Source organism: Xiphophorus couchianus, chromosome 8, assembly GCF_001444195.1.
Source record: "Xiphophorus couchianus chromosome 8, X_couchianus-1.0, whole genome shotgun sequence".
In the NCBI taxonomy this organism is placed as follows: domain Eukaryota; kingdom Metazoa; phylum Chordata; class Actinopteri; order Cyprinodontiformes; family Poeciliidae; genus Xiphophorus; species Xiphophorus couchianus.
The window spans coordinates 13,578,084-13,590,702 of record NC_040235.1 but is presented as its reverse complement, the minus strand read 5'-3'; positions in this window follow the sequence as shown (position 1 = coordinate 13,590,702).

Below are 12,619 nucleotides of genomic sequence, written 5' to 3'. Positions count from 1 at the left end.
AGGGGTTTCCATTTCTCATTGCTCAGACCTTTGCATTACAAGTACACATGGCAAACATGGCTTCCTGGAGGATAAACACAGTCTTTTATGTGATAACAACAAAGACAAAACAGGTTTAAGAAATGGCCAACCCATTCACACACACACATGCACGCCGTGAGACAGAGACACACTCAAGCGGCTGGGTAGCGTCGTGTGTGCATCAGTGTGGTCCCAGCAGCTGGGAAAAACCTCCTCCTTGACCTTACATGTCTGAAACCTGTTGCTGAACCTCCCGAGACTGAAAGAGACATGGAGCAGGGCATATGGTGTAACATAAATATCACTGCTTTGTTTATCACCTGATTCTAATTAACTATGATGTCATGTTTTCTTTCGTTTCTCTCTGCTTCTCCTTAAAATCCCGCTCTCGCGTTGTTGCCCTCTGCTGCTCCAGCTCGGCTTTTCATTTTCTCACACTTCTTGAAACTTTTCCTCACATGTCTCCGAAGTTAAGACAGATTCCAGCTCTTTAACTGGATCCAACATGGAGCGAGGTTATCACACCGACACACACAAACAGAGTCCTCCTACCTGCCCACTCGGCTGCAGTGTGTGTAATTTGTCCACTGCGTACATCGCTATCAGCCGCTCTTCCTTGTGTTTCTGTGCCTGCCCTTGCATGTGTGTCCAAGTTAATTTCCACGTATATGACAGAATCCACCAGTGTCCGTCTGTCCCACTGTGTTTATTACAAGAAGGCCCTCGATCCTCTTATTATGCTCAGGAATCCTCGGCGTCCAAAGCTCATGTCAAAGCGTGAGTAAGTATGATGCATCAGAGGGCGATTCAGATTTCCTTTCATCCTCCCAGGGCATCTAGTCCTTTGTTTATATGATTACTTGGGTGTTCTGTAAACGACATATCAAGTACAATTACTTTGAAATGTGTTCAAGACACTGATACCCCTCCTTTTTCCCTCCCTCATAAAGTTCAAGGATTGGCATTCCTAGCCTGAAATGTCTTCATTATTTTGGTGATGCAGCTTTGGAGATTTAAATATCTCATTTAATACCTTATTGGCACAATAAATCTGGACTGAAACTTAGATATCTGAGGCAAATTTGTCCACTTGTTTGCTGTGAGAATTTGGATTGAGGTCTGCTCTTACAGTATAGCACGTGTCAGGCTCTTGGAATTGCTTGTTGCGTTTTTATTGAAACTTCAACATGACTTAATGCACTCTTGCCTTTGCCCATAATCCATTACAAGGCTTTGAGAGCGGGACATTTATTCAAGACAGATGTTTTACACTGATTACCACTGATATCTGAGTTAGTCGGTTCACTCTCTTCTTTCTGCAGAGAGTCTAATGTCTTTATTATAGCTGGTTCGCTTTTTTTAAGTTTATGATTATGCCTGGTATGCTAGGTGTTTGGTTTGTGGAGTTTGCGGCAAGGCTCAGTATGCGGTTTCTGTTTTGACTGCATCTGGATCTATCGGACCTGTGTTGGACCTCAAATGAAATGTACACTGTTGGCTTCACACATTCGCAGCTCCTCTGTTTGCTCAGAGTCCTGTGGCTGTGCTACCTGACCGCAGAAGCAGCTGTGAATATTTTACATCCTGGTGAGCCCAGAAAGACAGAAAAAAGGGGAATAGGAGGAGGCTGCAAGCTGACTTTGACAAAGACGAACTGGACTGGAGGATAGGTAAATGAACCAATGCAATTGCAGGTCTGGGGTAGCGGTGCAATCGATGGGAGGAGGGGCGATGTTTATTGAGTGGGAAGGAGGTTGAATGGGACGCCAAAGAGTGAGAGGAAGAGGGGTGATGGAGGTGATTAGAGGGGTTGCCAGAGAATTTGGGGATGAAGGGTGGGAAGTGACTTGAAGGGGTGTTTGCAGAAGGCTGAGGGTGGGGGTATTATGGGTGGAGGTGGAGGCAATCATTGGAAGCAGACCAAGGGAGTTCCTGGAACCCAGAAGGTAAACCAAGAGATCTCCCCCTTCTCACGTTCAACTAGTTTTTTTCAATTCTCTAAAGCGTTAGGGTTTGGTTTAATTTGTGGCCACAAATACATCTTACTGTTAGTTATGATTATATTCTACTGGTACCTGCACATACAATCCGTAGGTTGTAAGATTGAAATGCAAGCATACCCAGAATAATGGAAATGGAAATATATTCTGAAAAGGTTCTGAAAGTACCATCCGAAAAGAAAACATATCAGGGCCAAGTATTTTGCCATGATGAATGCCACATGTAAGTTGTACTGCATCTTAACAATATTATTACCTTTGACATATAACAAGTGATATCCTACATAAACCATATTATGCCATGTACATAATCTGTTTCAATTAGTTTGGTCATTTATCAAAAAAGAGCTTGAAAGATTAATTCTCTAACCACTTTAAGGAATGATACATCACAGGATTAAAGGAAAATAAAAAAAGATATTCTGGATGTGTCTGAGATTAGACTTAGACTTAGACTGACTTTATTGTCATTTTGCATGCACAGGGTGTATACAGAACGAAATTTCGTTGCATACGGCTCAGGACAATGTTTTGAGCTTTCAATGTTGTGAGGTTACTCCAGAATAAAATAAAATACAGTATAAAATATGAATATAAATCTAAATATAAAATATAAAGTGCAGGAATGACAGTAAAATATAAGTTATTTAGCTCTGTACATGTGCAAGGTATAAAGTGGAGACCAGATTTTAAGTGCAGTCCAGTTAAGAGTTCAGCAGTCTGATGGCAAGTGGGAAAAAGCTGTTTCGGAACCTGGTGGACCTGCACCGGACGCTGCGGAACCTCTTTCCAGAGGGCAGCAGGGAGAACAGTCCATTAAGAGTTATAACCTATTTGTTATTAATCACACTCAAGCTTTAATTTATAATTTATCAATTAAAAGAAAATAAGAGTAAAAGAAAGAGAGCCAGCTAAAGGTTTTCTTGAAAAGGAATAGAGCTTTTAACATTTTTATCTAAGACAAGTTAGCAAAAGCTTTCTTAGTCTCTCTCTTTCTGCAGTTGAAAAAAAGACTTCTCACTTTACTTGACAGTATAACATTTAATGTTAAATTTAGAAGGAGTTTTGGAGAGAAAAAAGGAAGGATCTCTAAGTCTTGGAATTGTCAGAACATCCAACAAACTGAACCAGAACATTAAGGACAAAGCGAGGAAAGATAGTGGCTCCTGTGGATCAGAACAGGCCGTTTGTTTTCTCTGAACCACTTGCATTCTTGTTCCATGGTTCTTTCACTTAAGTCCCTCTGTTGGTTAGAGAGTTTCTCAGCTTCAACTCCAACTGAAGTTCTGTCTGCCTTAAAGTAATTTCTAAAACGTTATGTTTTTGTTACATTTTTGAGACTACAAAAACTCAACTTGGAAATCCAGTGTAACATAAAAGCAGGAAACCAGCAGTAAATGCTGCTAAGCTGAAAGTAATCCAATATTTACTCTTACATAAACTATGATTAAAATATCGCTAAAACTAGGGTGAAAGTATGAAATACTTATAATTGGAAACAAAATGTTTTAAATGTAAAGTGTATTCTGTTGCAAATTTCTCTTTTAGTTTTGACTTAAACCGCTTCAACATTGGCTGAAAAATAAACCCAAAAAGTTGAAGAAATGGAGAGCTCTGCATTTTGCTTTTCCTTCTCTTTTTCCACTTCAGAGGTAACCTGTACCTGGATCGCAGTCGTGCTTCAGACTCCATCTTAACATCTCCTGAGGGCTTCAAGTTTCCTGCAACAGGTGGCTCAAACATTTGCCTTGGCCTGCGCTGAGCTGAGGCCTCTGTTTATCGCTTCAGAAAGAGTGAGCAGTGTTGAGGGAGGAATGAAACACGGACAAACAAGCCGGCAAAAAAAAGTATGTTTGCAAAGGAAAAAAATCTTGACGAGAAAGGGGCCTAAAATGGGACTCACTTGTGTTTCGTCTTGAAGTTCCTGATACAGAGATAAAAGCAGGAATGTAAACATGTATTTTTATGAACATTTTCGTCTTTTGATAAACCGATGAAACATTTTCCAGAGCTCGAGCAAGAACGGGCCAAAAATACTTTAATGTCATTTTTTCTAATTCTCTCTTTGGGTCACACATAATCGATTTTATTCCTCTCTTGCTTTTGCTTTTCTCATATTTCCTCACCTTAACTCTTCCTTCCCGCACTTTCCAGGCAAATATGCCTTCTGCCCAAAAGAAAACATATTTGTTGTTTACATTGGCCTTCTCTGCTCAAACTTTGGCACGACCCAGCGTTAGACCGTGGGTTGCTGGCAACGTCTAAGGGAGCAGAAAGACTCTATTAGTCCTTGATCTCTGGCTACCTGACAGCAGAGTCAACATGAAGGGCATGAGGGCTTGACATGGGATCAAATAAAGACAAATTTATTGGCTGCTTGTAAACGCAGAGACCACATTAACCATTGCATTTCCCAATCTACGTCTTAACACTTAGATTTGTTGTAATTAGGCAAATAAACAATATAATAGAGGAATATGTATTTCTACCACATCTTTTAATGTCTGAAAACTTGACATTTTGAACATTTATCTTTACAAAATCAATAAAGCTTAGTCGGATTTATTTGAGAGTTTTTGTGAATGCCGTTTTTTCCAAATATTCGTAATTGGTCTGGACTTTGGCTGGGCCATTTTAACATATGACTATGACATGATTGTGTTGTGAAACCTTTGCAAAAAGCTGGACTATGAATCTCTGTTTCAGGCTCAGTCTGATTTTCTTGCAGGATTGCTCTGTATTTAGCTATGTCCATCTTACCCATCAACTCTGATCATCTTTTCTGTCCTTGCAGAGGAAAATTCTTCCCATAGCATCATGCTGCCACCACCATGTTTCAAAGTTGCAGGGTAGCAGCCCTCAAAGGCCTGGAGTTGGGAGCCCTTAGTGTAAAACTATGCACTAATTACCAAACAATATATCTATACTGCACATCAAGAAGCCAGAAAATAACCAGCAAAAGAAATTACTTTGAGGGATGGTAGGTATATTTGTCTAAGTTGTTTTTTTTCTCTGAGAAAATTCATTTTTAACTTGGATTTGAAAAAAAAAACCCTCCAGCATGCCTATTTAAGGGTAGCAGATTAAAGGGGTCTAAAAAACGTGCACATGTTCAGATGAACTTTGTTGATGTATCATGGCAAAATTGAAAGAGTGTAAGGGGTATAAAAACTGTTGCAAAGGACAATACGAATCTGTTACTGTTAAAGGAAACAGGATACGTACATATACATATAGGGGAAAGTTTTTTGAAGTAGCTCATTATATGGCTAAAAAAGCCATTTTTTTCACTGCAGGAACTTCAAAACCTGTTGTGGAGGTGCTTGTAGGATGGATTGAATTAAACCAAAGCACCACCCACTAACAAAGGGGGCGCAAGCCTATACAAGGTCAATGTCTCTGTTCTTCATCATGTACCACAGTAACAACAGTGGAGGACTGATGCACTGGAGCGGTGGGTGGGCCGCAGTAAAGTCGGAACAAATGTGGCACTTTTTGAGGTTTTCCCTGTTGATATTTCAGCCTTGATTTTTTTCAACATTATTCTTTTGTTTCCATGCTGTTGCATTGTGTTTGTGCAAATGACAGCATGACAGTTTATTCAAAAGAACAAATTCTTTACAGCACAAACAGCAGTGTCCATGTAAGCTCACAAGTTACAACAAAACAGGTTACAGCTTCCTAAACGCTCCTGGAGCACTTTGTGAAGCTTTTGTTTTGTTTGAGTGCCATAAATGGACTTTTGAGTAACGATAACTTCCGATTGTGTTTAGTTTTCTCTGTATATTTCTTTCCACTCTTCCCCAACCTGCTTCTGCTGCTGCTGACCTGATGTCGGTAGGAAGTTGACCTCACTCATCTGAATCACACACCAGCTTCCAATAGTCTCATCAATGCTTTGTAAATGAAGACAAGCATGACTCACCATGTTCGTCGGTGTTGCAGGTTGTGGACTTTCAGTAGTCTAGTTCATCCTTGAAAACAATGCCTGACTGCATCACATTCATCTGCTCAAAACAATTACATGCAGGAACACCATGATGATTTCCAGCCATCATGCTGTTCAGTGCAAAATGTGGCAATCCACAACAAAAGATAAAGACCTTGTAAAATACTGGTTGAGTCTGGTAAGAGTGTAATTATTATGTTCTTATATGGGGTGAAAAGCCAATCAGTGAGGAAGAAGCCATGACTCCCAAAAGCAACAGATTACCATTTAGAAGGTAAAACTAAAAATAAAGGTAATTACCATAATGATTAGTGTTACATTTGGAGGAAAAGGTGTAAACTCGTTCCAGATAGACTGAAATTTCAGAAAACTATTGTGAGGCATTTGTGGAAGGATACCCAAATATTTAATTCAAGTCATACATCTAAAAATGCAACTTTACCAAACACAAAAACTTCTGATTTTGAAAAAAGTAAAAATAAAAAATAAATTCTACTCCATTATTTTGTCATTTATCAAATAAAAATAATGTCAACAACCCTAACTGACCAAAACTAGAAAAACTTAACTAATATATTTTGTTTCAGACAAAATTCTTTTGAAATTCTACTTTGTCTTACATAAGTAGTTGCCAAAATTGCATGTAACTACATTCATTCTTTCTCTGGTCAGACCACTGGAAATAAAAGAAGTTTGAGGGTGGAGCTGGTATATGTGTTGAGGGTAATGTGAAGTAAAACCACACTGAACATGAAGGTAGCACAAAGAGCCAGTGGGGTTTTTGTGGTCATGTGGGAAGGAGCTGTGGAAAAGACGTCTACCAGGGAGCTCGGGATATGCCTGTGGGTGTCTGTGTGTGCTTTGGATCTCCGTTATGCTACATCTATGTGGAGCTGGCATATAAACTGAAAAACCTGCGTTAGCTATGCATGCAATGCGAAGAATTATGTTGCTCTCATGCATGGTACACTGTCTACAATGTTTTTAGATAGTCTTTTTTTTTTTTAAGGTTGACATTTTTCCTCCTCTTGCCTTCCCTGTCCAAAGCAATTTGGAAAACATGTTCTTGATTGTAATTAACAGGGTTTAATTTAACCTAAATTATACAAACTGCATTTTTTAAAATATACTATTAATGTCTTTGTTATTTTAGTCTCATATGCAGCCACAGCACTATATGTTCTGTACTACAAACATTTGTTCAGGTACCTTCAAATCTTGAGCAGAGGAAGGAGAGCTACTCTGCACTTCATATATTACCTCTTATTTTAGTCCTTCAAAAGATGATGCTTCAATAAATGTTCTTTATGTCTTCCATGTATGCATTTTTCCATATAAACAAGTGACTTCTTGCACTGGAGCCGAGATTAACAGATTTATACTATAACCTACATGAAATCAGAGTAGTACTGAAGTAAAATTGACAATTGGGAGGAAAAAACAATATATGAGGATAACCCCACACCCATAACTTTCACACTGACATGGCCCTGACCAAATAATTTGACCCATTTCTCTCCCCTCCTTTCTGCTTTGCAGTAAAACAATGCCTGCTTCATTTCAGCCAAGCACGCTCCTACTGGGCCTCACAAAGGGGAAAATCACAGAGGGGATGAGTTCTGTGATGGTTTAGTGGCATTGTCTGTGTGCGCCTGCAAGGTGGGGTCTGAATATGTTGGAGTTTTCAGAAACCTTGATGAGGTTTTCAGCAATGCACTTAGCCTTTCAACACACTGGAAGATGTCCCATTGATGTCATGTCATGGATTCTGTGCTGGAATCAGCTTAAAATACAGACTCGCATACAGGAATAAGGCGATTTTAAAGGTCCTCAACTAGAATGGGTATTATACCTGAAAGCAGACCCTGTTTCAAATGAGACTGATGTTTAGGAGCAGCTTGATTGAACAAGGCATAAACTGGTGTGAGATTATCTTGGTAAATAAAAAATACCATGTTTTTTTCTGAATCATAGCTTTTATCCATATATTTCAACCAAACTGAACTGGAGTAAATTGAGAGCTTATCTGCACCAATTTCTTAAAAAGAAGAACAAGGACCATTGTGGTTTTAATAACCAACATTGATGATAAAGAGTGCACCAGAGGTCAGGGTAAGAGAATCATGGGTTCACATATCATAGTATAGAAATTAAAAGAAGAGAATACACTAACTAATGTGAAACATATGTTCGCATCACACAAAAGCAGTAAATTGTTTTTGGCCAACGTTCCAGCTGTCATACAGGTTAAGCATATATAATTACACCAAAGACTGTGGCAGAGTAATTTGCTTTATTTAATGCAATCTTAACCACTAATAAAGTTCAAGTGTCTTGTTATATTAGCAATAAACTGAGTTTGTGTTACATGATCACTAAATTGTGTCAAATGTTATTCTTCTGTATCAGTACATGATTAAAAATATACATAATAAGATGCCATTCTGCCAAATCATTCCACACCACATTCTTGCTCATGTTTTTCTAGGCCGTGTATACAAAAGCAGCAGACAGTAACTTCAGAACTTACAACAATAGGAAAAGGCCGATCGGAAAAGCTCCAGCTTTATTAGACTGTCAAAAGTGATGGCCGCCTAATAAGAACCGCAGGTTGCTGGACGCTTTGTGGTCAGAGACTAATCCAGACAGCCTCACAGTCTTTTTTATTATGGATATAATAGAGGGTGTTGCGCAAGATGACAAGAAAGGATGACCTCAAGTTCACTTACAGCACTTTGTCTGGATAAATAGTTGTGTGTGTAAAAAAGCACATTTATGAAGGTTGCTCCACATCTATATCTCAGGGTCCTTCAGTCTGAGGCTTCTTTGGAAGAGATCCTTTCTGTTACAGTCATCAGAATTTACAATAACTCTTTGAAGAAAATTGGGCAATATGAGTTATTTCCAAAGTAATTGAACTGAATTTCCAGTTCCAGTAACATAATTTGCCACATTTGCTTATTTTATATTATCTTGACACATAACATGTCGTAAAACGTACATTTTGTACAAATGCATTTCAGTTTCAAACTGCTCTCTAACATTTATTTTGTTTTATTCAATGCATGCTTTTTTGCATTTGTAATGTGCTCTCGTTCTAAACAAAGCTCAAAGGTCTCTGTTTTATTGTCTTTCCTCTGATTTCCTGCAAAGCACTTTGGATTGTCTTGTCCATGAATGGAGCAGTACAAATAAACTTTGCTTTGCCTTCTTGTAAGTAAATAAAATGTGAATGAGTCTTCTTTCATCTTGCTGACTGGCAGTATAACAACAGGCGGAGCAGGGACACAGAGTTTTCACTCTGTGAAACAGAAACCCTGGTCACTCCAGCCTCTTTCCTAGTGTTTTATTAAAGGAACCATAAAAACTTTTGTTTTTTAAACCAAGTCTTTTGAAAGTCTCTTTATACATTGACGCTGACATACCTGGTCAAGACTGTCTTTCTTGCCATCTGCACAGGTACCAGGATTACAGAGATTCCTCATGTTTCCGACTCCCCACTGCCCCAAGCTGCTAAAACAGACGGAAACCATTGTTTTGCTTGTGCTTTTGCATCTAATTGAATCATTTTTCAAAAATGTGCGTGTCCTGTGAAGGATGTCAGACTATTTCAAAACAGGACCTTAAATGCTGTGCTTGTTTTCTGTTTAGAGAGAAAACAAGTTGAGTGAGACAGAGGAAAGACACTCTTCAATTTCCTTATCTCTGATTCTCTTTGGTAACTGTCCAATATCCTTGCTGTGTGTGTTTGCGCACCCTCTTTTCCTGCAGAGTCCAGTCTATGTAACCTGTCTTCATGAGCTGACTATTTTGCTTCGCTTCCCACTCTAACAACCTCCATATGGTAGACAAAAGGATGCTGGAGTTTGTTTTGTTTTTTCGCATGAAATTAGACAGAAATTATGGCTTTATTCATGTCTCGTGAACAAACAAGGTCACAAAAAGCACTGATAGTTAACAAAACAAATTTCAGGATTACAATAAAAATAGTTCAGGAAGTTTTTAAATGGTTTAAAAATGTAAAACTCAAGGTTTAAAGGAGAGTGCAAATATGACTGGAATTTTCTCTAGCTGTGTGAAATAAATACAACAGAAACAAAAGATGAATTTACGTTTCCCACTGAGCAGGCTGCAACTACTTAAACTGATAATGTGTTATTACTGTATCCTCTACTGTTATCAATGCATTTGTCAAGCACAGACAATAGAAGAGCTCCATTTGCCTTTAACCAACAACACAGCTGGCGGTAAATTGGAAATAAAATACAATTGTTAAATGAATTAACAATTGTATTTTGTTACAATCTATTAAGTCTATATTTATGTGTGTGTTTGTTGAGCTCTCTATGTTGCGTCATTTGTCCTTCCTCGGGTCAGTTTATATGAAAAGACACAAAAAAACATCGTAAGATGAAGCATTAGAATAACACATTCTATTTTTTATCACTTTAAAAAAAGACAGACTTTAGCTTAATTTAGATATTTTATATTTCATAAAAAATATCTACCTTTATTTAAAGTGTAGTCTACTTTGCTTTGCAATATAATACCCTCAAATATAAAGCACATACCTACATAACATTCTACTTTCATAAGTACACAAACACACACATACATATATTACAATTATTTTATAGGATATTTTCAGTTGCTTCTTAAAACTGTAATCAGTACTTTGTTAAATTTTTGTGGTACGCTTAATGTCAGAAAACTTTACTATTTGGGACCCAAATCAAATTCAGATTTACAAAACATATCCAAAGAAACCAGAAACAAAAACTTTCAGAACAGGAGGGATGGGACTATTTTTCACAAATTTGGTCAGAAAAATGCCAAAATAGAGATTATATTGATTTAGTGAAGTCAGTAAAAAAAAATAGCATGATATTAATGATGCACATCTACTAATTCTGATCTGATAAGTGGAACTTGAGATATATCTGGTCCTACTAAATCTTTTTTCATATTTCAAGTTCTTATTTTCGCAATTTTGTCTAACTTCCTATTTTTTTCAGTCAACCCAGTAAACCTTTCCTCATCACTTCTTTACATGGCTCAGACTGCAGCTGCCCCAAACCTGTTTTATAACCACTGTGGCTCTCTTGGCCAGATGTATTCTGTATTCAGAGTTTATCTTACTCTTGGCTTTAAAAGCCTGGTCTTCTGCATGATTAGGAGTCAGAGGATGGGAACAGACTTCAAATGTTTGGGACGAGGCATCTCCAGAAGCAAAGGAGACAAGAAAGGAAGGGTAGACTAAGTACTTTTTGCTGACGAAATATTGAATTTAGTGTGTATTTATTTTCTGCATACGGCATTGCCCAGCACCATGAATAGAAGACAGCAAACTCTCTCTATTAAGTCCATTATTATATAACATAACCCCATCTTGCACTGTAAGCATTGAATAAAAGTTACATCCTAAATGCCATTGCTAATCTGTTTTGTATTTTTATTGCTGATTTAAAAATGTTCTAGGTTCCAAATCCATTTAGCATACCTTATATTTATTACCATCGCTGCTGTTTAGAGTTATTGTAATAGTTTCAAGGCTTGCCGTCCTGCAAGCAGCAGACCACAGTCCATACATCTGTAATGTCTGATCTTTGCATTTTGAGGATGAAGCCATCAAAGACTTCATGCTCCTCTCATATATTGTGCAACATGTTATAGGGGCACAGTCTGGTCTGCATTAGGCTTACACCATTTTCAGTATTACCCAAGACAAATACAGAACAACAGAGCAGGACAAAAATACATTTGAAATTGGCACTGATGTTTATCATGCTATAGTTTTTTATGAGGATATAGGGCTGAGGGTAATTTGCAAATATATTTTTTAACAACTCAGGCCCTAATCAGTACCCAGATGCTATAAGTTGTTTTTCTTTCTTTCCATATACTCTTTGTGGCTTTGAACCTCATAAACTTTTCACATTTGATCACATGGGAAGAATAAGCATTCATGTATTTCAATCTGGAGAGACTCACACAGAGAAGACAATAGCAGTTAAAAAGATTTAATGGTACAATTTCTTTGGCGCTCGGACCCGGCAGAAGACCGTGAGCCGAGGATCGCCGTGAGCAGGCGGTCTGCTCGGCGAGCTCGGGATAGTCTTCCCCCCGGGACCGAAACTGGTGGTGGAGTGGAGCTCGGAGAGCACAAGGGATCCTGGAGGACGACCCTCATGGTGAAGGTGGAGATGGGGAGGAGGTGGGTTGAAGCACGGCTGACGAGCAGGAAGACCCCAGGGTAGCTTGGACTTTTGAAGGAGTCTTTGGACGATGATTGGCTGGAGCGGCGTGAAGCTCCGGTCCGGATTGGCTGCGGTCGGGCGACGTGATTAGATGATGAGGTGAAGCTGGTCGAGTCTCCCAGTTTGAATTTTCGCCAAGGCTCCATTTCAATCTGGAGAGACTCACACAGAGAAGACAATAGCAGTTAAAAAGATTTAATGGTACAATTTCTTTGGCGCTCGGACCCGGCAGAAGACCGTGAGCCGAGGATCGCCGTGAGCAGGCGGTCTGCTCGGCGAGCTCGGGATAGTCTTCCCCCCCAAAGAGGGAGCCGGGCCGAGGCCTGGCTGACCTGCAGTCGGATGACTGATAGGCGCACCACGTTGGTTGGGCCCGCAGTCTGACAAGACTG